Genomic DNA, 6000 nt, shown 5'->3' with positions numbered 1-6000 from the left:
CCTTCTTATAAAATTGAGTCTGTAAATATTTGGTCAGGGGATGAATGGATCGAAAAATCAGTCAAATGGCAAAATTCATAACATGGATCGCGATACTGTGGACCATAATAGGACTTTACTCCCATCCGATGAGCTTGAGTTCAAGTTTCAGCCGTGGCGAAGACATAATAGCGTAATAGCGACCCCCTAATCGATAAAAATGTGTAGTGTACATGAGTGTGGAGTCGCGTTCAATCAAATGTGGCTCCACAATGGACGTTTAAAAGATTTATTCACGAGTGCACCAAGAGATTTTACGAGAGTCCCCCTACACCCTATAAATTTAGTATTAGGTAACTTAGCCTCTTTTTGGGTCTTGCGGGTTTATGATCGAAGCTTTAACTTGTTGTAGACCTTGATGTACTGAGGGCCTAAGATTATACTATCTGTAATTTAAGTCTCTCTTGCTCGTGAAAGCTCTTGCGAAATGCCTAACTGTAGTGCTTGCGTGAAACCCATTAAGCGAGACCAAAAATCGCTCACTTGCGGCGAATGTGGTGACTTCTATCATCCAGTATGTCTCTCAATATCCGATGATGACTTCAAGTTACTTAGTGAGAAGTGCCGACAATGGTTCTGTGACGCGTGTCGTACCAAAACGCCGGGTCATCCTGGGGTAGCTGCACCGAGACCTGAGTCTTCTGAGGGCACCTCTTCTGATAGTCAACTTGTGCGCACGATGCTGCAAGAAGTCCTCGATCGCATGAACGCTCTGCAGGGCAAGCAAGAGGAATTAATTAATCTGGTGAGTGCTAACAGTGCCTCCTTAAGCGACCAGTCGAAGCGCTTAGAGTCGGTCCAGAAGGAACTATCAGTGATGTGTAATAAACTACAAACAGTGGAAGCCGAGAATAGACGCCTTCAAAAAAAAATATGTGACCTTGAAGTTAAAATTAACAAAAACGAACAAGACTGTAAAAGAAACGTTCTTGAAATTCGTGGCGTCCCGGTCAACACCGGTGACAGTTTAACCGGTACAATCCTAAAGCTAGGGTCGGTATTAGGTGTCCAAATGAAACCTGAAGATATCGACCAAGTTTTCAGACCGCGCCCCTCTCACAATCCGGAAGGTCTCACTAGAATCCCACCTATTGTTGTTCGTTTCACAAGACAAGACAACTTGTTAGAGATGAGTTAATAAACAAGCGACGAACACGCAGGGATCTCAATACCCGAGACCTTGGCATGGACTCCTCCAGCCCAATATACGTAGATGAGTCACTCACAATGGTCAACAAAAAGCTGTTTGCGTTGACGAGAGATTTGAAGAAAGCTGGAAAAATCAAGTTTGCCTGGGTTAGGGGTGGGAATATTCTGGCAAGGAAAGAGACGGGATCCCCCACAAAAGTTATTTGTAAAGAGGAAGATCTTGATCATTTTTTATAGATACTCAAATAAGGGTACCAGTACAATTACCAGTAACATCCACCTCGCATGAGGAAATGAGAATTTCTCATGTCAACGCCCAGTCATTGATTGCTCACATCGATGATTTCAGACATTACTATTGTACAAACACTTTTCATGTAATCGGTGTGAGTGAAACGTGGTTAAACGAATCGATTGACTCTGTAATGGTTTCCTTACCTGGGTTTGTACTGTACCGAAATGATCGTGAAGGAAAACGAGGAGGAGGGGTCGGTATTATGTACACTCATCATTAAAAGTCAAAGATTTGGGTCGATCTGCTAATGTAATTGATAATCAACTGGAGTATATCTCTCTTGAAATTAGCAGTCCATATTCAAAATTATTAGCGACTGTTGTATACAGACCACCAAAGACAAACGGGTTGCCCGAACTCGAAAGTTTTCTTGTTAATACTGTTCCTAGTTATGTAAATCGAGTAGTCATGGGTGACTTCAACATCAATCTTTTAAAAGAAACAGCTGATAAAGATGCCCTCCTTAACCTATTACAAGTGTGTGGTTTGAATATTGTACCAACTATGCCAACCTGTCATACGAAGAGCTGCAGCTCTCTCCTAGATATTATCTGTGTTGATGACCTAAATAAAATTACGTCCTCTGGTCAAACACCGGATCCGCCACTCTCATGCCACGACCAAGTCTTTGTTACTTACAAAATGTTAATTCCATCATTTACGCCAAAATTGTAACCTTCAGAGACTTCAAAAATTTTGACGAGGAAAAGTTCATCACCGATCTACGCCAGATTAACTGGTCTTCTATCAGCAGACTGATTTCTGTGGACGACAAAGTTAACGAGTTAAACTTCCTCCTACTCAACACACTGGACTCGCATGCTCCAATCCGAAGTGTACGTGTCACCCATCCCCCGACACCATGGCTCACATCGGAAATTAAACTGATGATAAAAGAAAGAAATATTACTCGAGCAATGTTTCGGCGATATAAAGATCCGGCTACTCTCACTAGATACAAAACCCTACGTAACCAAGTGAAGAGTATGATACGCAATGCAAAAAAAAATTATTTCAAACGCACTCTAAGAAAAAAGGGCGATCCTAAATCTATGTGGAAATCCATTCGTAATCTTGGAATCTTACCTCCTAAAACCAAAAACAATATCTTAAATTTCCATCCAGATGTCCTCAATAATCAATTTGTCAAAAGTGAACCGCAAATCTCCCTCGAACCTCATATCCCACCTCCAGCGAATCATAATCAGTTCTTCTTCTCACATGTCTCATCGTCCTCAGTTTTTAGCGCGTGCAAAAAAATCACCTCCAATGCCAAAGGACATGATAAAATTCCCATTTCTTGCATTAAGAAGGCTCTACCTGTCATTTTGCCCTCGCTCCTAAATATAATAGATGCCTCACTTCAAACGGCACACTATCCTGCGACATGGAAGCACTCCCTTATACACCCAATTGCTAAATGCCCCCAGCCCTCTACACCTGATGACTTCAGACCGATAGGAATTTTATGTGCTTTTGCCAAGATATTTGAGCGGATTGTATTTCAGCAAATAAGCTCATATACATCCACTGCTAACTTACTAAACCCCTTGCAGTCTGGCTTCCGTGGTCGACATAGCACTCAAACTGCACTCTTAAAAATTACCGAGGACATTCGTGAGGCAATGGACAAACGCCAGGTGACGATCTTAGTATTATTCGATTTCACCAAGGCTTTCGACTCCGTTTGCCATGAATTGCTCCTCCGCAAGCTGAGTACCCTAAATTTCTCAAAGAGTGCTGTTGACTGGCTTAGATCTTACCTCAGCGGTCGCACTTAAGCAGTGGTGGTCAGTAGTAACCTACAGTCAAACTGGATCCCTAATCCCGTGGGGATGGTACAAGGCTCAGTTCTTAGCCCACTTCTTTTTTCTCTCTTTATAAACGACCTCCCTGATGTCCTCGTGCATTGTGACTACCACCTTTACGCAGACGATTTTCAAATTTATCGTCATTCATCGCCGTCCAATATCATTAATTCAATAGCACTTATCAATGAGGACATCGAGAGAATTAACAGTTGGGCGCAGGCCAATCATTTGGTTCTCAATGACAAGAAAACAACAGCAATAATTATAGGGAGCAATTATTTCTTTTCCCAATTAGGCCATGAAAATCTACCAAAAATAAGACTTGGTAGCCACAATATACCTTATGAGGAAACGGTAAAAAACCTTGGAGTCATATTCGATCGAACCCTTAGCTGGAAGCCTCAAACAAATTATGCGAGGCGTAAATTTTTGGGATCACTGCATCAACTTGTCAGAGCCAGAGAAATACTTACACCCGACATACGAATTTCATTAGTTAAAACACTAGTCTTCCCCCACTTGGATTATTGTACAGCCTTATTCACTAACCAAGACGACGCAAACAATAACAGACTCCAATTGGCCATGAATTCGGCAGTAAGATTTATTTACGATTAAAAAAAATGGGACCATATTAGTAACTATTACAACCGCTTTAACTGGCTTAAGTATAAAGAGCGTCGCACCCTTCACATAATAACTCTAGCCTTTAGTGTCTTAACGACCGGTTACCCGCCATACTTGTATGAGAAATTCGTTAGAAAATCTGAGGTTCATAATATACCTACCCGTAATCATAACTTTGACCTCCATATTCCAAAACATCACACGCCTCATATGAACAAATCATTCATAGTAACCGCCTCACGAATATGGAACTCTCTCCCAGCCCAAATAAGAAGCAGTACAAACATCAATAGGTTTAAACACAGCACATATGGGTTTCTGAAGAATGCCTCCTTATCCCCAAGTTAAATCTCTTTTGTTTATGTTCACTTTCTTATGTTCATATTTATTGTTTATATTCACTGTCTTATGTTCATATTTCTTGTTTATATTCACTTTCTTAATGTTCATATTTCTTGTTTATATTCACTTTTTTATGTTCATATCTCTTGTTCATATTTCTTTTGTTTGTCACCTTAAATTTTGTAATTAGTGTGTTATATCTGAGTGCGATTATTTATTTTTTGTCGAAAATATTGTATTGTTTTTTTTTCTTCATGCACTAGACGATATGCACTGTTCACATTTGTCTGTATATGTATATATATTTATTTACTTTTTTCTTTTATTTATCTATCTCAATGTGAAATGTAGAAAGCTGTACTTATATTTTCTCATGGGCCCCAGTGCCTACGAAAATAAACGATATTATTATTATTATTATTAAAAGTTGTGGTTATTACATACTTATGATCTTGTGTTTTTAGGATTTAAGTCCACATTTTACACTACTGATTGGATTTTTAAGGCTACTTTAGTGCCTCTTGGATATCGAGCCTGGATGTCATGGCAGCAACTGTAGACATGCCTATGGCATCTACGTAATTTCAGGTGTTACTAGGTACAAGTTTTTATTCTGCTACGCGTAGGCCAACACCATGTGCATCTCCACTCTTGCTCTATTTTCCAATATATGCTTCTTTAAGCAAGTTACGCCATCGCCAAGTAAATGACACAGATAAATTTTGAGTTCTGCAGTCACAAAACCAGGTAAAAAATTCTAATCATATGTACTCTAAATCATGTGGATTGATAGTGGGCAACCTTTTCATGAAAATTTTAAATAAGTTCTGGTAGGGAATCGATTATAAAATATTCTTTCAAATTTTATCCATGTCTTATAACACGCAATATGACAATCTCCTTTTAAGTCGCATTTACTCGCTAAGTGAGAGAAATTTTTTAACAACGTAATTTTTCAATTTCGACTTAAATTTTGCGAAATAATTATGCGTCTTAATTAGATGAGATGAGGACAAGAAATTCCATTCTTCTATCTAACCCCAAAGCACAAAAAGCATAAAGTTACAGAAGTAAGAGAGTAAGTAAAGTGAGAGAGGTAACAGACGAAGAAATGTTTGAAGAAAATAACAGCTAGGGGTATATTTCGCAATCGCCACCATTTAATGACATATCCCGATCTATATGTTCTGCAGAGCAAAATAAATAAGCAATTAATGCATAAATGAACATCGACTAATCAATATTGGTTATTGGTTATCAAAAATCTCCAATTATAGTTTTTAATAATTATAGTTTCCTAACAATCACAGTTTTTTATCGAAACGCACCTCGATATTTAACCACTCTATAGCGAAAAAACGTAAAATATTCTTTAACTAAACACTCAAGTCAATTTCTAGTACAGAAGCCATTGTGAAATACCAGTTTATTCGCAAAATAATTCGAAGGTCACGTAAAAAGGGTATCATCGGATTCAAACCGAAGGGTGGGGGTGAAAGCGATTAGTTCGAGGAAAACTCAAACTCCGATTCTCCCGGAAATGGCCTCATATAAAACGAACGCAGATTAAAAAAATGGAACCTCCTCGCCATCTGCTCCCAGTTTTAACTCCGCCCCTATTTGTAGTGGAATAGTACTACGAACACGGCAGCTTCTTTGCCGTCGGGTGAAAATTATGGCAAAGCCTCCAGTTTCCAGGTGGCTTTCATAAAAAGAATTTTCCAAGACTGTCACTAA

Source organism: Ischnura elegans, chromosome 3, assembly GCF_921293095.1.
Source record: "Ischnura elegans chromosome 3, ioIscEleg1.1, whole genome shotgun sequence".
Lineage (NCBI taxonomy): Eukaryota > Metazoa > Arthropoda > Insecta > Odonata > Coenagrionidae > Ischnura > Ischnura elegans.
The sequence above is the reverse complement of the archived record's forward strand: the minus strand, read 5'-3'. Positions refer to the sequence as shown.